The sequence below is a fragment of the Octopus sinensis genome, linkage group LG12, assembly GCF_006345805.1.
Source record: "Octopus sinensis linkage group LG12, ASM634580v1, whole genome shotgun sequence".
In the NCBI taxonomy this organism is placed as follows: Eukaryota; Metazoa; Mollusca; class Cephalopoda; order Octopoda; family Octopodidae; genus Octopus; species Octopus sinensis.
The window spans coordinates 64310614-64333113 of record NC_043008.1 but is presented as its reverse complement, the minus strand read 5'-3'; the positions used below and the strand labels follow the sequence as shown (position 1 = coordinate 64333113).

Here is a 22500-nt window from a genome sequence, read left to right as displayed (position 1 = left end):
ATTGGTGATCTCATTAAGGGTCAGTCTAATTTCATTAGATTTAAGACGCTAGTCTGCCACAAAAAATTTGTGCTTCAATAATTTTTGAATCATTCATGTCCTGTTTTATCACAAGAAGGAATTAAATGATTCAAGCATACCAAGAGGTTTGGAAATAATGCTCGAATTCTTTGGCTTTCTACTTTTAAAAAAAAAAATTTCGACCAGTACATTTTTGACCAAAGAGAATAAAATAAATATATAAATAAATAAATAAATAATAACTAAATAAATAAAAGATGGAAAAATACCAATTTCGATATATTGAATATTTTATGAATTCATGACTAACATTAGCAAAAAGGAAACTTTTGCTAGAAACTTGGGAAATTTTATGACACGAATTTTAATCAGAACCAAAAAAAAAAGAAAAAAAAAGAGGAAAAGAGAGAGAGAGGGTGGGTGAGAAAAAGAGAGAGAGAAAGAAAATTTTGGATGAAATTAAGCTTTTCTTTCCATTTGTATTTTAAATTTGAATATTTTTTCACTACTGCAATTTCTTAATTCTTATAACATCTTCAGTTGTGAAGCCAGGAGTGAGATTAAGTTGTAATAATTGAAACTGTGCCATAAGCGAAACATGATTGAGAATCAGTAGTAGAAGAAGTCGTCCAATATTGCTTTGTTAAATTAAACCAATGAACGTTAATACATTGAGTTTCTTAAACTCAACGACATCATATTTATAATGTCCCAAGAGAGCTTACCATTTCTGCAAGTACGATAAATGAATTTATTCTGATACCTATCTTAAACTAGTAGTACTTCCAAATTGTATCAAATAAGAACACTACTGAGACAAATATACTGCTTTAATTCAGTCTAAACTAGCAGTAGTAAACTGTTATTACTTATATTGATTTCTTATATTAGCACAACACCACAAAACTGTAAATGAATTGAATAAGGTGGTGAGCTGGCAGAAATGTTAGCATGCCAGGCGAAATGGTTAGTGGCATTTCATCTGTCTTTGTGTTCTGAGTTCAAATTCCATCAAGGTAAACTTGCCTTTCATCCTTTCAGGGTCTATAAATTAAGTGCCAGTTATGCACTGGGGTCGATGGAATCGAATTAATCCCTTTGTCTATCCTTGTTTGTCCCCTCTATGTTTAGCCCCTTGTGGGCGATAAAGAAGTAAGAAATATTAGCACGCCGGGCGAAATGGTTAGTTGCATTTCATGTCTTTATGTTCTGAGTTCAAATTTCACTAAAGTAGACTTTGCCTTTTATTCTTTCGAGGTTGATAAATTAAGTACCAGTTGTGTATTGTGATCAATCTTATCGACTGCACCCCTCCCGAAAAATTTAGGGCCTTGTGCCTAGAGTAGAAAAAAAATTGACTTCCACAGCTAACTGGTGCTACTTTTATGAATTCCACTTGTCTTATGATTACTCAGTATGCAAGTCTGACTCTATGCATGTATGTATGTGTGTATGTGTGTGAGTGTAAGAAGGTATGTGGTTTAGTGGTTAGGGTATTCAGCTCTTGATGGTAAGATCATAAGTTCAATTCCTGGTAGTGCGTTGTGTCATTGAGCAAAACACTTTATCTCATGCTGCTCCTGTTCACTCACCTGGCAAAAGTGAGCAGTACCTGTATTTCAAAGGGCTAGCCTAGTCACATTCTGTGTCACACTGAAGCTCCCCTGAGAACAAAATTAAGGGTTATGCATGTCGGTGGAGTGTTTTTCAACCACTCGAATATTAATTCCATAAGCAGGCTGTTCCATTGTTCAGATCAACTGGAACCCTTGTCATCATAACTGACAGAATGAAAATGTGTGTGTGTGTGCATGTGTGTGTGTGTGTGTGTGCATGTGTGTGTGTGCATGTGTGTGTGTGTGTGTGTGTGCATGTGTGTGTGTGTGTGTGTGTGTGTTTGTGTATGTGCCATCACCTTCATTATAATGTACATTTTTCCATGCTTACATGAATCAGTTGATATTTGTTGAGAAGATTTTCTAAAGCAAGATGTCAATCCTACCATTAAACCCTCACCTGTTTCTAAGTAAGGTCATCTTTTTTTACCCCCATGGATGGATATGTTTTGCTAGAGACTTGAAAACGAAGCACATCAGTTATAAAAAGTGTGACACGTTTTAGCAATCACACAATGTTGACACAAGTGACACCAACTCACACCCACACACATGCCCACACACGCACACTCACTCTCATACACACATACATATATATATATATATATATATATATATATGTATATATACATACACATATATGCATGTATGTATATGTGTGTGTACAGGGTGGGCCAAAAGTCAATATCAAACTTAACACTCATTCAATATATATTGCACATTACAAAAACAACACTAATATAGTAAAAATGTCAAATGTTTTGGTGCATGACATTTGGCCCATGCTGGTTGTGGATATATATATATATATATATATATAATAGATAGTAAATAATATATAACATATATATATATATATATAATATATATATATACACAACAACAGCAGAGAGGCAGCACAGAACTTTGTCAGTGAACAGGCTGCAGTTTCAAAGCAACTAAAATATTTTGACAAATTAAATTTAAATGTTGAAGTGAATCTAACGGTTTTTTGTGTGTTTTTAAATGGCTTATAAACACCTTCCATGCTGCAATTGCTGTTGTTTCAGCACATGATCTTTGAACAGGTCTCTTGCTATGCAAATACATCTCCATAATATATTAGGTTGTCAAGAAAGTTCATGTGGTTTTTAACCTTTAAATTCAGGTGCATGTAGCTCGGCTCAAACAAAACTTTATTAATCGATATAAACACCATCAGAATCAACACAATTTTGCCAATGCGAACAAGTTTATTTATACCAGTAACGTAAAAATCCTGCGTTCTGATGGTGATGATGTCGTTGAAGGCGTGTTTGGCATCGTCTTGGTTTTTGAAGCATTTTGCATGCAGGAAGTTGTCAAGATGCTTGAAAAAGTGGTAGTTGGTAGGTGAGAGGTCTGGGGAGTATGGCAGATGAGGCAGAGTTTCATAGCCCAATTCGTTCAACTTCTGCAGGGTCAGTTATACGACGTGAAGCCGATCATTATTGTGGAGAAGAATTGGTCCTTTTCTATTGACCAGTGCTGGCTGTTGTTGTCAGAGTTTCTTATGTATTTCATCCATTTCCTGACAGTACTTCTCCGCCATAATGTTTCACCTGGATCCAAAAATCTGTGATGGATGAGACCAGCCGATACCACAATCTTACGATTAAAAGTCCAACACACTAACCACTAAGCCATGCACCTCCACTTATAACTGCCACTTATTACAGGTGACTTTGCAAACAAAACTGTTTGCAGCAACAGATTGATTCCTACCCTATAAGAAGTCTAAGAACCATTTTCCAAATTGTCCTGTGGTATCAAGATCCCTTATCCTATGATAGATGATTCCATGATTAATCTTTTTAAAGGACATGCAGTCAGTGTCTATTCATCTCAAGAGATTACTGAGGACAGTGTTATGGTGTTATATTAGTTGTGACAAACAACTTCATCCAGTCTGAAAACCATGCTGTGTGTCTTCATAAAGGTTGTTTTCCTCAAGGTATGTAATTATTCTGTTTTTTAGCAATTTTAGATTTGTGAGATGCGAGAAAAACAGGTTTGTAATTTTTAGTTTCAGTTCTGCTACCTCCGTTGTGTATAGGTGTTACTACTGCAGCTTTCAGTAGTTTTAGGAATATGCCAGTTTTTTTAAGCTTCTGAAATAGCATCTTCAATGGTTTGGTGAAGGTGGGTTTGAAAGTTTTTAGCGGTATTTACCACATATTGTATATATGTGTGTTTGCATCATCATCATCATCATCATCATCATCATCATCGTTTAGCGTCCGCTTTCCATGCTAGCATGGGTTGGACGGTTCAACTGGGGTCTGGGGAGCCAGAAGGCTGCACCAGGCCCAGTCTGATCTGGCAATGTTTCTACGGCTGGATGCCCTTCCTAACGCCAACCACTCAGTGAGTGTAGTGGGTGCTTTTTACATGCCACCGGCACAGGTGCCAGACGAGGCTGGCAAACGGCCACGATCGGATGGTGCTTTTTACATGCCACCGGTACGGGGGCCAGGCGAGGCTGGCAACAGCCATGAACGGATGGTGCTTTTTACGAGCCACTGGCGCGAGGCCAGTCGGGGCGGCACTGGCAACGGCCACGTTCAGATGGTGGTTTTTTACATGCCAGAGTGTGTTAATATATATCTATGTGAGTATAAATGTAAGTGCATGTGTGTATTTGTTAGTTTTATCTATGCTGTGTCATTCTGTCCCATAACCTAGCAGTTCAACAAACAGATATTAACAAAATAATTGAAATAAGGATTGGAGTAGATACGATGAACAAAAACTCCTGTAAGAAATGCTCCAGCATGGTTGCAGCCTGATGGTTAAAACCAGTAAAGAAAGAGTATAACAGAAATAATTAAATGCAACAAAACAAATCTAGTCTGACACTGTCTCATACTTATGATTCCATCATCTTTATTACATATAACAAAATAATATTTAATACTTCTACAGCCAAATTACCCATCAGACAGCTGTTCAATAACAATTACAATCATCAGTCCCCACAATTCTGAATCTATAACACACACACACACACACACATATAAACACACACACATATAAACACACACACGTAAACATAGGCATGCGCACTCACATACATATACACACAACATTCAAATACACATACACACACATAACACTCCTATAGATGATTTCTATAAAAAATAATCAATATATGTATATATATATATATGTATATATATATATATATATATATATATATATATATGTATATATATATATATATTTATTTATATACATATACACACACACACACATATATATATATACACATATACATACATATATATATGTGTATATATATATATATATATATATATATATATATATATATATGTATATATATATATGTATTTATGTATGTATATACATACATATATAGCAATCACTTACACTAGTTAATAGAGATGATCAGGCTACAGAAGAACTGATGAGGACATAATTATAGCTGAAACGGTTTCATTCTAATTGCAAAACTTACTCCTTTGCCAAAATTTACGTTTTAACCCCTATATAAATTCATAGAAATAACAAACATTTCTTAATACATGTAATTTACGTATCAACATCGGCTGTCAAACAATTGCAATTAGTTTCCTTTGTAATTAATTATATTGCTAAATATTGATGACACTATTTAGGCTTCTTTGATGTTGTTTTATTCCAGCAATGTTTTGATAAGTGTAACCTCAATGTTTTTAAGGAAGCAATGTATTTTGAATATAACTTTCATGGTTGGGTTACAGCTTTTTCTTTCCATACAAATAGATGTAAAGTTTTACAAGTTCAATTCTAACACAGACAAAATGTATGTATATAATGGCACATAAAAAGCACCATCCGAACGTGGCCGATGCCAGCGCCACCCCGACTGGCTCCTGTGCCGGTGGCACATAAAAAGACCAGCGCCGCCTTGGCTGGCTTCCGTGCCGCTGGCACGTTAAAAGCTCCAACCGATCGTGACCGATGCCGGACCCCCCCCTGGCACCTGTGCAGGTGGCACGTAAAAAGCACCCACTACACTCGCGGAGTGGTTGGCGTTAGGAAGGGCATCCAGCCGTAGAAACTCTGCCAGATCAGACTGGAGCCTGGAGCAGCCCCTGGCTTCCAAGACTCCGGTCGAACCGTCCAACCCGTGCTAGCACGGAAAACAGACGTTAAACGATGATGATAATGTATGTGTATATATAATACAGGAGGCGCAATGGCCCGGTGGTTAGGACAGCGGACTCATGGTCGAAGGATCGCGGTTTCGATTCGAAGACCGGGCATTGTGAGTGTTTATTGTTCGAAAACACCTAAAGTTCCACGTGGCTCATGCAAGGGGTGGTGGTGAACCCTGCTGTACTCTTTCACCACAACTTTCTCTCACTCTTTCTTCCTGTTTCTGTTGTACCTGTGTTTCAAATGGCCATCCTTGTCACATGCTGTGTCACGCTGAATCTCCCTGAGAGCTATGTTAAGGGTACACGTGTCTGTGGAGTGCTCAGCCACTTGCACGTTAATAAATGAGCTGCGACGTCACTGGTGCCAAGTTGTATCGGCCTTTGCCTTTCTCTTGGATAACACTAGTGGCATGGAGAGGGGAGGCTGGTATGTGTGGGGAACTGCTGGTCTTCCATAAACAACCTTGCCCAGACTTGTGCCTCGGAGGGTAACTTTCTAGGTGCAATCCCATGGTCATTCATGACCGAAGGGGGTCACAACAATATATAATACATGTATAGGTACAGGCGTATAGGTGAAGTTGCATGACTCAGTGGTTAGGGTGTCGAGCTTATGATTGTGAGGTTGTGAGTCTGATTCTCGAACCAGGCTGTATGTTGTGTTCTTGAGCAAGATACTTTATTTCATATTGCTCCAGTTAACTCAGCCGTTGAAATGAGTTGCGACATCACTGGTGCCATTCCCTTGGATAACATCAGTGGTGTGGAGAGAGGAAGCTGGTATGCATGGGCGACTGCTGACCTTCCACAGATAACCTTGCCTGGACTTGTGCATCGGAGAGTAACTTTCTAGGCGCAATCCCATGGTCATTCATGACCGAAGGGGGTCTCCTCATAGGTACAGGTGTGGCTGTATGTTAAGAAGTTTGTTTCCCAACCACATGGTTCTAGGTTCAGTCCCACTGCAGGGCATATTGAGCAAGTGTCTTCCACTCTTGCTTTGGGCTGAGCAAAGCTTTGTGAGTGGAAACTGAAAGAAGCCCATCGTATATGTCTGCATGTGTGTTTGTTTGTATGTGTTTGTGTGTGTGTGTGTATGTGTATGTGTGTATGTGTGTTTGTGTATGTGCATGCAAGTGTGTGTTTGTCTTTGTGTCTGTGTCCTGCACCACTACTAGACAACCAGTGTTGGTGTACTTATGTCCCTGTAACTTATACATATGCACATACACACATATATATATTTTTTATTTGTATATAAAGGCTAGCATTGGTTTCATGTTAAGAAAAATATCTTAATATCCTAACAATTTTTCAAGCCGATCATATGAAGGGACGGTGTTTGTCTCCAATTGGGATGAAAACATCAATGCAGTGTAGAGAACTCATTCTTGTTGTTCACCATTTACATGTGTATGTGTGTGTATGTGTGTATGTTTGTGTGTGTATATTTGTGTGCTTGTGTGTTAGTTACAAAATATAACAACAGTATATAACGAAAAATTTATTTACTTCTGGTGTTATTCAACAAAGGATAGTTACATGGTTAGCTGAACATGTGCATTCATATGGCTGTTGCTGAATCATATTAATACAATATCATATAATTATATATAGATTATAATCTATGTAGCATTCACTTACAGCTGGTTATGATTCACTGAAATAATTGTAGTGATTTGCAAAAACGCCTGTCCAGTCCATCTTCTTGTACTAAAATTTGTCATAAAATATCTACTGGAGTGGCTGTGTGGTAAGTAGCTTGCTAACCAGCCACATGGTTCTGGGTTCAGTCCCACTGCGTGGCATCTTGGGCAAGTGTCTTCTGCTATAGCCCCGGGCCGACCAATGCCTTGTGAGTGGATTTAGTAGAGGGAAACTGAAAGAAGCCCGTCGTATATATGTATATATATATATGTATGTGTGTGTGTGTGTTTGTGTGTCTGTGTTAGTCCCCCTAGCATTGCTTGACAACCGATGCTGGTGTGTTTACGTCCCCGTCACTTGCGGTTCGGCAAAAGAGACCGATAGAATAAGTACTGGGCTTACAAAGAATAAGTCCTGGGGTCGATTTGCTCGACTAAAGGCGGTGCTCCAGCATGGCCGCAGTCAAAATGACTGAAACAAGTAAGTAAAGTAAAGTAAAGTAAAGTATACATATATATAAATATATATGTGTGTGTGTGTGTGTATTCTTTTATATTTGTATTTGGTTCAGTCATTTGACTGTGGTCATGCTGGAGCACTGCCTTTACTTGAACAAATCAACCCTAGGACTTATTCTTTGTAAGCCTAGTACTTATCCTATCAATCTCTTTTGCTGAACTGCTAAGTTAGGGGGACATAAACACACCATCTTCAGTTGTCAAGCGATGTTGGTGGGGAAAAACACAGACACGTGTACACATGCACACACACATGTCTATATATATATGTATGTATGTATGTATGTATGTATGTATGTATGTATGTATGTATGTATGTATGTATGTATGTATGTATGTATGTATGTGTATATTATGTTTTCATATAAAGAAATAGCAAGAAGAAAAATTAAACCTATGTGATATGTTGTTCTACAAATGATAAAGTAGAGCTGTGACTCCAAGAAAAAAGTGACACAGACTATGATGACACATTCCATTCGTGCCAATATAGAAGAAAGTTTACAAGAAATACAGCTGTTGATTAGAGTTCTTCAAGTAGTTGACCAGTCTTCTTCAAGTAAGATGAGTATCACAACCCAATGTGGATAACATCTGCCCCCTGTTAACTTTGGTAAATTCACAGTTTCTTACTGTTTGTCAGATATACTATGTCATTGTCAGTAAGAAACTGTGAATTTACCAAAGTTAACAGGAGACAGGTGTAACCCGCAGTGAAGTTAACATTGTTGGGGTGTGCAGATTATACCTAACTAAGATGCTTTTTACACATACCTTGTCACTGGTTATATAGACTTGTGAGTTGCATAGCACCCTCCCTAGTGTCAGTGTCACAACAAAAATCATTTGGTACATTCTGTATAGAATTTGGAATTAAGAAGGATATCCAGCAATAGAAATTGAAGCTAATGCTGTAGCACAATACAGTCCTAGGAATCATCAGATTCTACCAAGCTATTCAATGTATGCCAGTATGGAAGATGGCTATTAAATGATGATATATATGCATGTATGTTTAAATATCTATCTGTTTGTGTGTTTATACACACATATATATATTTAAATATTTATATATATGTATATATATATATATATATATATGTATGTATATTATATATATATATATATATAATAATATTAGGGAGTATATAAAATATAAATTGGAGATAAATTTATATTATACACTTATATTATTTATATTATATATATATATATATACTTAAATATTTATATATATGTGTATGTATATATACATAAATACGTACACACACATATACATATATATATATATTATCATCATCCTTAACATCATTATTTACTGTCTGATTTCCATACTGGCATGCATATGTATATAAGCATAGACAGACACATATAAACACACAAAGAATCCAGAATTAAATTCCATGTTTTTCCTCTGTAGAGAGCCCGTTACTTTCACTTTCGTTTTTTAATGCAATTCTTTGCATTGTTTACCTTCCATAATTCGTGTTAAGCTATGTCAGCAGTAAATACATTTGTTCCGCACCAGTCTTGTTTACATTTAATTTACAATATTTTGTCTGTGATAAGCATTTTCACACAAGAAATAAAATAAACAAATAAATAGATGAATAAAAGAAAGAAAGAAAGAAAGAGTCTATTTACTGTTTGTTTTTATATTGTTATTTCCGTGTTTTAGCTTAAGAAATTGATATATAAGAAGTATATTTAAAAACTGTAAAATAAAATAAAAGGATAAAATAACATGGTCATAACTTTTAGAACCTCTAGACTGTTTATAAATAGAGAAAGCAGCAATTGTAGGGATTTGTGTTTACAGTATGTTCTGTGAAAACATTACGTGAATTTTTTGGCAGATTTACATGAGAGATATTAAAAACTTACTGAAGAGGAAATATACAATAGGAAATGGAAGTTAACAACATATATTCAATTTCTTGCTTATGGATGATGTTAAACGTGGTGAGTATTGTGTTGTAAGTTATTGTATACACGTAGTAGCAGAAGTTTGCAGACAATTTCTCATTTATCTTCAAATATTTTCAGTTACTTTTAGTAGACAGTATTTCCTCCTAGTAATATAAGAAAAAAATTAATTTTCCATATATATACATACAAACATACTTACATACATACAAACATACATACAGACTCCCACACACATACACACACACACACACACACACACACACACACACATATATATATATATGTATATGTATATATATATATACACACATATGAACACATGTATGTATCGGTATATACATACATAAACACAAACACACAAACAAACACACTCAGGCACACACACACAGATATGTATATATACATATGCATATAGTATACACGTATAATCATAAGCATAGCAGTATTTTTAAGAAGTTTGCTTCCCATGTACATAGTTTTGGATGCAGCTCGGGGTATCTTGACAAGTCTCTATTCTCAAACCTTGATCTGAAAGACGAAAACTGATAGAAGCCTGTTGTATATATATATATATACATACACACACACATATATATATATATATATATATATATATATATATATATCCAGTTTACATTTAAACACATAAAAGGTATTCATCATAGGATTCCTTGTGTGCTAGAAGGAACAGCTAAAATCCAAACAACTGTTTTTAGCTGTTTTGTTCAGGCAAAATAAGTAGTTGATAATAACAGCAATATTAATATAGGTAGATGTAAAAGTGCATCCTTATGATTAATATTATGATATATATATATATATATATATATCATTATATTAATCATAAGGATGCACTTTTACATCTACTTATATTAATATATATATATGTATGTACGTACGTATGTATGTATGCATGTATGTATGTATATATGTATGTATGTATGTATGTATATATAATATATATATATATATATATATTATGGAGATGTACTTGCATAGCAAGTAACCTGATCTGAGATCGTGTGCTGGAACAAAAACAATTTCAGCATGGACGGGGTTTATAAGCCATTTAAGAAACACACAAAAACCGTCAGATTCACTTCAATATTTAAAACTAATTTACCAAAATATTTTCGTCGCTTTGAGACCGCAACCTGTTCACTAGCAAAATTCAGTGAACAGGTCTCAAAGCGACGAAAATATTTTGGCAAATTAAATTAAAATATTGAAGTGAATTTAACGGTTTTTGTGTGTTTCTTAAATTATTTATAAACACCTTCCACGCTGCAATTGTATATATATTGAGACAGTTGTTTCTTTTGGCTAGTCAGAGACTGACCATTAGTTTCACACTTATAAACTACTCAGCTCTATAGGCAATTCATCAGACTCAAACAGATAGAGGCACATAAATCTCTCTACAACAGGTGAGAGGAAAACAGCATGGTCAGTTAATTTTGGAAGCAAAACATTTCCAGAATGAACTCTACTGGCAAAACAATGTGTGAGGCAGAGTTATCTGCCTTACATCGGTTCCATTTATATCCATGACAAGTCTGCCAAATATAGCTGAAGATGGTAGCATTTACCTTGATGGCAAATGTGGAATTCCATGTTTTCAACATGAATTTCCTCTGATAAGGACAGTCACTAAACATCTCAGTTTTGGAGTTTAAAAAAGGTTCCTGATTCAAGTGAGTTTTTCAGAATTCTTGCTTTTTCAGGAAAGCAAAACTTGGATTGTTTATTTCTATTGAAGTACAGCCCTGATTGTCCTAGGAGCTACCTTTTAATGATATATAGCAAGCCTTTCTCTTTCAAACACCACACTTAGCTGGCCAGGGACATCATATTGCACCTCTCTGATATCCTATAGGAGGATTTGTGTTTGCTACGACACACTTGAATGGGCTGCTTGTAGATCTGACATATTTTCAAATGTGTGCATTTGTGTTCATGGTGTACAACTGTTGTTGTTGTTGGCATTATATTATATTATTTCATATTCTATATCTATGTGTGTGTGTGTAGGTGTGCTTATGTGGATGTGTGTGTATAATGATATATATATATATGTTAAGCAGAAGTAGAGAGAGAGAGAGTGAGGGAGGTGAAGAAAGTAAGAAAGGAAAAGCGAAGAAATAATTTATTTACGTGCAATATGCATGCAACATTAAATATCTACTATAAAACAAATAATATTATATATAAATACAAAAGAAATTACCAAATATAATAAAGACATTCTACTTATATCTTTATTGTTCCCATCATGCACTTGGGCATCATTAAGAAAATAGCATGTGAACATCTTAGGTGAATTATCTCAACTTTTGAAAAGTAGAGTAATGCCTAAAGCTATATTCTTTACTCTCCCTCAATTTCTTTGAATTGGTATTCTTTATCATCAACCTTTGTCTACAAGAAATCTAATTTTGTTACATATTCTCTGAGAAATTGTTTGCAGTGTTTCTCCTAAGGCTATCACCTCTAACAAACAGGGTGACATTTTGAGGTAGAATTTACCGACTAGTTCTTTGTTATTTGAACAAAACCTATATCTTGTGTTGTCGTTAACAGACAGCCTTCAAAACGCTTATATATATAAGTTACTACTTCTTGAAAACTGCAAAAAAGAAACTGAAAGTGAAAGTAAAAATACCTAAACAATAAAATAAAAATGAAAATACAGACTCATAAGAAACTAGAATAAAATAATTACATTGGCCAAATATTTCTGTTTGGATTATTTCTTAAAAGTGAAATATTTTATGTAAATTCTTCTAACCTATTCAAGATTGTCAGTGTGCCAAATACTTTCTTTTTCTTACAGTCTTTATAGTTATTTATTTATTTTTTTGTCTGTTCCCTGATGACATATATAAACTTCAATTTTAAAAATGGAGATAATACTATTAGTTGATTTTGCATGTTCTATTTGCATTCCTTGCAGCAACGAACAATTTCTGTTCAAATATGAAACATTCTCTAACTTTTGTTTTGATGAAGGTGGTGGTGATAGGAATACGACTTTTCATTCACTGCTATACCCCTATATATATATATATATACTTTAACACATGGTACGACTCTGCAACACTGTCTCTCTCCCCCTCTCCTACATTTCTCTGCCTTTCACACTTTGCACTCCACTTTGATCTGTCTCTTTTTCTCTCACTCTCTCTCTTCTCCTCCTCCTCCTCCTTTCTTCCTTGTTCCCCTTCTTTCTCTCTTCATCTGTCCCTCTTTTCCTCTCTCTCTTTCCCTCACACGTGACTAGCCAACCGATTGCTTGCCTCTTCGTGGTCAGCAGCCGTTGCGGCAAGACACATTTTTTTTTCTCTCTGTAGCCCTAAGGCTTTTTTCTAACGCCAGCTCAAAAAATTTACTCGTCCTGTCGAAAAGACGCTTGTCTGTGACGTCCTGTTTTTGTTGTTATTATTATTATCATTATTGTTTTTACGTATTTTTGTATTCTTATTCGTGTTATCATTATTGTTTTTACGTATTTTTGTAATTTTATTCGTGTAACACCGTCCTTGTTTTGTATACATTCGAGGCTTTCTTCCAACGAATCTAATGTGCTTGGCTTAGATTTTCCTTTGGGGCTGGCCAGATCGGAGCAATCTCAAGATTAATCAGCCGAAATTGCGAAGATGATCCAGTTCTTGACTGAAGATTGAAGGCTTCGAATGTCCCGTCCGTGTTTTTTGTATCGTCTTCTAAATGTTTCACGTTCTTGTCCCTGTTTGTATTTTTTACATTTTCACACACACACACATATATACATATATATATATATATATATACACCTGTGCACACACAGAAAACACACTCAGACACATACATACATACAGAATCATGCACACACACATGAGTCCTTCATATATACGTTCATATCGAACAATGAGAATGAGTACTCAAAACCACATTGGTGTATAAAATTTCTTTCTTTATGGCTTAAGGCTACCATTGGTTTCATGTTAAATGAGAAAACCGTTAAAATTTATTAAGCTTTCCACATGGAAACACATCGGTGTTCATCTCCATCTTAGATTAAAACATGTGAATGTGTGTGTGTGTGTGTATTTCCGTGTGTGAGTGTGTGTATGTGTGTGTACGTGTATGTCTGTGTGTATGTATTTATTATGTAATTTTTTTGCTATCATTATAAACATCATCATTATAATTATCATTGTAGTTGTTATTATATACATAGATATATAAATATGCATCCATCCATATACATACATACATACATATATATGTGTGTGTGTATGTAGGTAGGTAGGTATTTATGTATGCATGCATGTACGTATGAATGCATGCATGTATGTATGTATGTATATATAGTTGTTATGTTAAACTATAGTATGTCCAAATTTGGCAAAATGCATTTTTATCAATATTTATTTTAGCTTGCAATAGTCGGTTCTTTCAGTCAAACCTTTGTATCTATTCCTCTGTGGCTCCCAAACATTTTCGGGCTGCTGCGCCCTTGACACCCAGGCCACATTCATAGCACACCACCCCAACTAACCATCACAAACAGAGACCTTTTTCTGAAGCAAATTCAAAGCAATTGTATTTCACAAATAAAACTTAACCTAATGAACCCATTATTTTGTTGTTTTTGCATGAATCACTACTTCATCATCACCCCATTTTTCTTCTACGCTCTATGGGACTTTCCGCTGTCCCCGAGGGGGAATGCCACCTACTTTGGGAACTATTGCTCTACCTGCTACTGATACCAAGATATGAAAGTTGTCAAAGTGTAGTACAACGGTTTTGCTATGGAATGGGGAAACTATTTTTCTATTTTCTGAAAAAGCAACGTCTTGGACTTATGACACTTTTGCATAATAACAACGATATGCATATGTATATATATGTCAATATATATGTCTATATATATATGTGTGTGTGTGTGTGTGTGTGTGTATATATCTATATATATATATATATATATGTATGTATGTATGTATATATGTATGCATGCACATATATATGTATATATGTATATCTATAATAATAAATGCCAAAATGAATTTCTGTGTGCCAGTGTCACACTTTGACCCCTTCTCTCACTTTCAATGACACTTCTAATATTCCTCTTGCTGGGGTGAGAGTAATAGTATATATATATATATATATATATATATATATATATATACATGCATAATATATATATATATACACTTATATGTATTTATATATATGTGTGTGTATATATATATGCCTATATACATACATAAATTAAATACATACACACACACACTAAGATAAGGTAGTAAATGCTAATAACTTTATCATGAAATACATTTTGTAATGGTTAGTAATGGCTTCTTTCTTTTCAACTTTTTCAACCAAGAGTAAAACAAAGGTGGACATTAATTAAGAAGATGAAGAGGAGGAGGAGGAGGAAAATGATGGGTATGGTATTATATAGTAGTAAAGTCAGCTTGTGGAATCTGCTTTAACAGTCAAGTGGCTTCATGTTGATCTGTTGTGGTTGAATTAGCTGTAGCAGTATGTGCTGTTCTAAATTAATTCATGGGTAGCAACTGTTCTAAATATATCTATCGTTTTTAATCTGTAGTAGTATCCTCTGTGTTGGAAGCATTCAAAAGAGGTTTATATTTTGCGATATGATACTTTGCTAATGAACTGATTATAGTTTGCATTATCCCTAAATTTATGGAGGGGAAAAATTTTAAAGTTAGGTTGTTCATTAGTAGTGCAAATGGTGATGTGTTCACTTAAGGCTATTTTTCTGTATTCTTGTATTTTAATCTGGGATCTGTGTAGTCATTCTTTGGCATAAACTGCTTTTAGTTTGATCAATGTATTGGTCTCGACACCCTGTGCAAGTTAACACCTATATCAAGTTTTTCGAAGCACAAGTGAAGTTATTTTTCATGGCGTTCTCCTTCAAATAGGGTCAACAGTTGACAGTGAAAAACTTCACATGTGCTTAGAAAAACCTGATATTTGTGCTAACTTGCTCAGAGTGTCGAGAGCAATACACTGGTAAACTTAAAACCAGTCTATGCCAGAGGATAACCATATATAGAAACACAGAAAAATAGCATTAAGTGAACACATCAACCTATGCACCATTAATGAACAACCATCTTCTTCTTCTTCTTCTTCTTCTTCTTCTTCTTCTTCTTCTTCTTCTTCTTCTTCTTCTTCTTCTTCTTCTTCGGCTGCTGCTGCTGCTTAAACCATTAAACTTCGGAACCAAATATATCTTTGCACCCATAAAGATAATTTTTCAGATCTGCTGCTACCTACCTACCTTACGAACCCTCACAAAAAAAAAAAGTGAGAGACACACAGAAAAAAGGTAAAATACACATGGAAAAGGAAAAAGACTATGAAAATATTTACAAAACATTTCATTTAATTGTTTTCCTTCTTGATTAGTATCCATCTTTCTCTTACGCTTTGTTGAAAAAGTTGAAAGACAAATACCATTACAAAATGTATTTCATGATAAAATTATATTAGCATTTCTACCTTATCTTATTTTCCTTATACATAAAAACTCATGTGTCACTTTTCACTATTCTACAGAAAAAATATAGATATATGTAGGATGTTATAATTCCAGTTCCATTATCCAAGGAAAGTGGTGTGTAGAAGTGGTAGAAATGCTACTTGTCTGTGGTATGTAAATTCCAATAAGAGTTCATATTTTGTCATTACAAATGGTAAGTGTCGAAAAGTGGATTCCATGTGCTGCTCATTCAAAGGATTCTTGTGTGAATGAAATTTTGAGAATGTAGTGGCAGTCTTAAGTAGATAGAAACGAGAGAAAAACTGTGTATGTTAAAATGAGGAGAATGGTCAAAAGGAATGAGTGAGGAAAGAAGAAAGAAAGGAAAGAAAGAAATATATATATGTATAAATATATGCACATATAGATGTATATGTGCACATTCTGATACCCTATTGTATATATATATGTGTGTGTGGAGGCGCAATGACCCAGTGGTTAGGGCCGCGGACTTGTGGTTGTAGGATCGCAGTTTCGATTCCCAGACCAGGCGTTGTGAGTGTTTATTGAGCAAAAACACCTAAAAAATCTCCACGGGGTGGTGATCCCTGCTGTACTCTTTCACCACTCTTTCTCCCACTCTTTCTTCTGTTGGCCTGCTCGCTCAGCCAGTGGGGTGATGTCATTCGAAGGCTAAAACAATGCGAACGCATTGTGACCAGCGATGTGTAACAACATCTGATAGTCTGGTCGGTCACGTGATCACGTGATATATATATATATATATATGCAGGCATGTAGCTAGAGTAAATGTCACTTAGAACAAACATCAAAATTGTGCCCCCACCAACCAAAAAGCAGTCCATGCATTTTGTGAGGTTAAGTAAGAACACCTACTCTGTCTAGTGACATGGATGGCGATAACCATGATGCTTGAAAACGTTTTTAAATTTTTTCTAATGGTTCAATTAGAAAATGATCTTGGCCATAATTGTGCCCACATCAAAGTAGCACCCAGGGCATGTTCCCTGCTTGTGTCACCCTAGCTATGCACCTGTGTATATGTGTATATATATCTATTTATATGCGTGTATGTGTGTGTGTCTGTGTATATATATATATATATATATATATATATATATACATGTGTGTGTGTATGTATGTATATATTTATGTTTTGTCTGCAACTTGCTGAAAATAGCACTCTGGTTTTGGTATTCATTCTCAAACAAATTGAAATGACACAACGCTCTAACAAAGTACTTACTCCAAATAATCACCTCAAGAAGCAACATTTTACATCTTTAACAGATGATAGCAATTACACCAATGTACTACAGGTGTAATGATGTGTAAAAACAATTGTCCTGAATTGAAATAAACAATGTCATTCACTCCATTTTCTCTTATTCCTCAACATACATACATAATCATTTATCTTGAAATCTTTTGTTTGTTAGAGTCACTAGACTGTGGCCATGCTGTGGCACTGCCTTCAAGACGTTTAGTTTAATGAATCGTCCACACTACTTATTTATTGTAAACCTGCTATTTATTCTATCGGTCTCTTGACGAATTCTAAGATGTAGGATGTAAACATACAAACCGCAGTTGTCAGGTAGTGGTGAGCAACACAGACATGAAAACACACACATAGATATACAATGGGCATCATATATATATCTATATATCTGTCTGTCTATCTATCTCTCTATCCATCTATTTATGTATGTATGAAACTCTCTCTCTCTCTCTCTTCTCTCTCTCTCTCTCTCTGTATATATATATACTCTTTTACTCTTTTACTTGTTTCAGTCATTTGACTGTGGCCATGCTGGAGCACCGCCTTTAATCGAGCAACTCGACCCCAGGACTTATTCTTTTGTAAGCCTAGTACTTATTCTATCGGTCTATTTTGCCGAACGACTAAGTAATGGGGACATAAACAAACCAGCATCGGTTGTCAAGCAATGCTAGGGGGACAAACACAAATACACAAACACACACTTGCATATATATATATATACATATATACGACGGGCTTCTTTCAGTTTCCGTCTACCAAATCCACTCACAAGGCTTTGGTCAGCCTGAGGCTATAGTAGAAGACACTTGCCCAAGGTGCCATGCAGTGGGACTGAACCTGGAACCATGTGGTTGATAAACAAGCTATTACCACACAGCCACTCCTGCACCTAATATATATAGAGAGGGTCATAGCACAACTAATTAAGAGTAGAGTTAGTCTAGATGAGATGCAGTTTGGCCTTGTGCCAGGAAGAAGCACCTCTGATGCTATGCTTTTGGTAAGGAGAAACACATGCTACCGATGTTATCCAAAGGAAAGACAAACACAGACACAGCTTGGCACCAGTGATGTTGCAACTCATTTCTACAGCTGAATGAACTGGAGCAATATAAAATAAAGTGTCCTGCTCAAGAACACAACCCACAGCCCAGTTTGGGAATTGAACTCACCACCTCATGCTTGTGAGCTTGATGCTCTAACCACTGAGCCATGCGCCAGAAAATATGCTGTATGATTTTCTATTGCTGGATGATCTTCCTGTTCTCAGCCCTCCTCTCTTCCAAGCAAATAATATTTCCTCTAGATCTCCGAATATGAACAAGACAATTGCTGAACATGTTTTCATTAAAACTGCAAAACAAATAACACAGTTATTTTACAAAAAGTGATGTTGTTTACAATCAGTTTGTAAATGTCAAGACAAGGAGAAGCAAACAAACAAACACACACACACATGCACACACGTATCAATGCATGCATACAAGCATATATATATATATATGCACATGTACATACACACACACACAGATATATAAGGCATTGTATATATATATAAATTAATAAATATATATACATACATATAAATATATATATATTTATATGTATATTTCTCTTTTATTTCTCTTTTACTTGTTTCAGTCATTTGACTGTGGCCATGCTGGAGCACCGCCTTTAATCGAGCAACTCGATCCCGCAACTTATTCTTTTGTAAACCCAGTGCTTATTCTATCGGTCTCTTTTGCCGAACCGCTAAGTAACGGGGACATAAACACACCAGCATCAGTTGTCAAGTAATGCTATGGGGACAAACACAGACACACACGCATATATATATATATATATACACATATATACGACGGGCTTCTTTCAGTTTCCATCTACCAAATCCACTCACAAGGCTTTGGTCGGCCCGAGGCCATAGTAGAAGACACTTTCCCAAGGTGCCACGCAGTGGGACTGAACCTGGAACCATGTTTTTGATAAACAAGCTACTTACCACACAGCCACTCCTGCACCTATATATACACACATACATATATATGTTCAGGAGTGGCTGTGTGGTAAATAGCTTGCTTACCAACCACATGGTTCTGGGTTCAGTCCCACTGCATGGCACATTGGGCAAGTGTCTTCTACTATAGCCTCGGCCGACCAAAGTCTTGTGAGTGGATTTGGTAGACGGAAACCAAAAAAAGCCTGTTGTATATATATATATATATGTGTGTGTGTGTATGTGTTTGTGTGTCAGTGTTTGTCCCCCGCAACATTGCTTGACAACTGATGCTGGTGTGTTTACATCTCTGTAACTTAGCGGTTCAGTAAAAGAGACCGATAGAATAAGTACTAGGCTTACAAAGAATAAGTCCTGCAGTTGATTTGCTCGACTGAAGGTGGTACTCCAGTATGACCTCAGTCAAATGACTGAAACGAGTAAAAGAGAGTATATATATATATATGAATATATACACACACACAGAGACACACCCACACATATGTCTAGATACCCATATATTCATGTCCCATACCTATGCATTTATTTATAAATGTACGTGTGTTTAAGTATTTATATGTGCATGTGTGTACAATTGGTTTGTATATGTCTATTCTGTACATGTGTGTATAAACTTGTATATATAATGACATGTGAATCAGGAGCAGTCAAAGAATAGACTCTGTGTATGCCCATGTATATTTGTATTTGTAGGCATGCGCATGTAAACCTATGTATGCGTGAATGTGTACGTTTGTCTATGCATCTGATCTGTGTGTATACATGCTTGTGTGTAAATGTATTTATGTGCGTGCATGGCAGAAAATTTACTGCTTCCAAACTGGTACTAATTAATGTTCTTTTACATCTCTCATATATTTGATAAGCATTTGTTGCTGAAGATAAAGGACAGCGTCACATTACTAATGAAGCAAAAATACTCCAGTGCATTTAATGTGGCAAGTATGTTTCTTGCATGTGTGTGTGTATGTGTGAGCGTGTGCGTGCATGTGTGTGTGTGTTTTAATTTTTTGTGTTATTGTAATGTATTTGTGTGAACATATGTCTCTATATTTATCTTATCTAGATACTTGTGTGTGTGTGTGTGTGTGCCCATAAGTGTGTGAGTTTGTATAAACATATGCATATATCTATGTGAACACAAACATAGGCACACACACATGCATGCACACACGCATGCGCACACACAGGCATATATATATGTATATATAGTTAATCAAAATACGGAGAAAAAAGAAATGGTAAAAAAACAATAACGTGAGGACGTGGTATATGCAAAGTATTAATATATATATATATATACATACACACACACACACACACACACACACCACACACACACACACACACATATATATTCTTTTCTACTCTAGGCCCCACAAGGTCTGAAAATTTTAGTGGGTAGGGGCCATTGATTAGATTGACCCCAGTACACAAGGATGAAAGGCAAAAGTCAACCTCTATATATATTAAATTATATATTATATTACATACACACCCACACACGTACACACACAGACACACACACACACACATACACACACACACACACACACACACACACACAAACACACACACATATATATATATATATATATACAAACATGCACACACAAGCATGTCTGTTTATTCTTACCTTTGAGAATTTGCCTCTATATTTTAAAATAACTATGCTACTGTCAGGGATTAGTTCATTAATAAATGCTACATATGCAGAAACACACACACAAACACAGACACAAATGCGGCACACACACACTCAAACACACACACTCGCTCACATGCATGCACTCAACTCTATACAAATTCAGTACATACACATGCCAGTCTAGAACAATTCTAAATTACATGCATACGAGGGACGTTCAATAAGTAATGCCCCTGACCCACTTGCAGTTGTTTGATCTAGCTGAAATTTTGCATATGAAATTATTTATATCTCTATAGATTAAGTGGCAAATTACAGCTCTGAACTAATTGTGATTTCTGATTTACAGGTGTTTGAACTGAGTCAAGTGTGAAATGGAGCCTGTTGAGTGTCGAGCAGTGATCCGGTTTTTGTATTTGAAAGGATGCACACCACTGGAGACTTTTGATGAAATGAAAGTAACTTATGGTGATGATGCCCCATCATATGACCTTGTAAAACGCTGGCATCGTGAATTCAAATATGGTCGGAACTCTGTGGAAACAGCTCCCAGATCTGGTCGCCGCACTTCTGCCATTGATGAGGCATCTGTCCATCAAGTTGAGGCTGCCATTTTGGAAGATCGACGCATAACTATTCGCCAAATAGCCCATGAGGTCAAGATTAGTACCAGGTCTGTGGAAACTATCATTCATGACCATTTGCATATTAAAAAGGTGTCTGCCAGATGGATTCCCAGGTTGCTCACACCTTTCCAGAAGCAAGAACGCATCGAGTGCTCGAGGATGAATTTGGAGATGTGGCAAGAAGATGAGTCAAAAGTTTTCAAAAGACTGATTACACAGGATGAAACCTGGGTCCATCACTATGATCCAGAGACCAAAGCCCAGTCAATGCAGTGGAAGTACCATGACTCACCTCCTCCAAAGAAGGCAAGGGTGTAGCCCTCCACTGGCAAGGTCATGCTCACAGTCTTCTGGGACCAGGACGGAGTAGTGATGACATATTTCCTGGCAATGGGTACCACAATTACAGGAGCCTATTATGCTTCACTTTTGAGGAAATTAAGAGAAGCTATCAAAATCAAGAGGCGGGGCAAGATCAGCAAAGGCATC

At 35.9% G+C, this 22500-nt stretch overlaps 1 long non-coding RNA gene across 1 annotated transcript in view; it reads left to right on the top strand.

Moving 5' to 3' along the window:
• Positions 1 to 14350, top strand: part of LOC118765562 — a 23329-nt gene extending 8979 nt beyond the window's left edge. The window contains exons 2-3 of the long non-coding RNA XR_005001424.1: positions 7087 to 7091; positions 14266 to 14350. This is a non-coding gene — a long non-coding RNA (uncharacterized LOC118765562). The remainder of the gene's footprint in view (positions 1 to 7086; positions 7092 to 14265) is intronic.
• The last annotated feature ends 8150 nt before the right edge of the window (positions 14351 to 22500 follow it).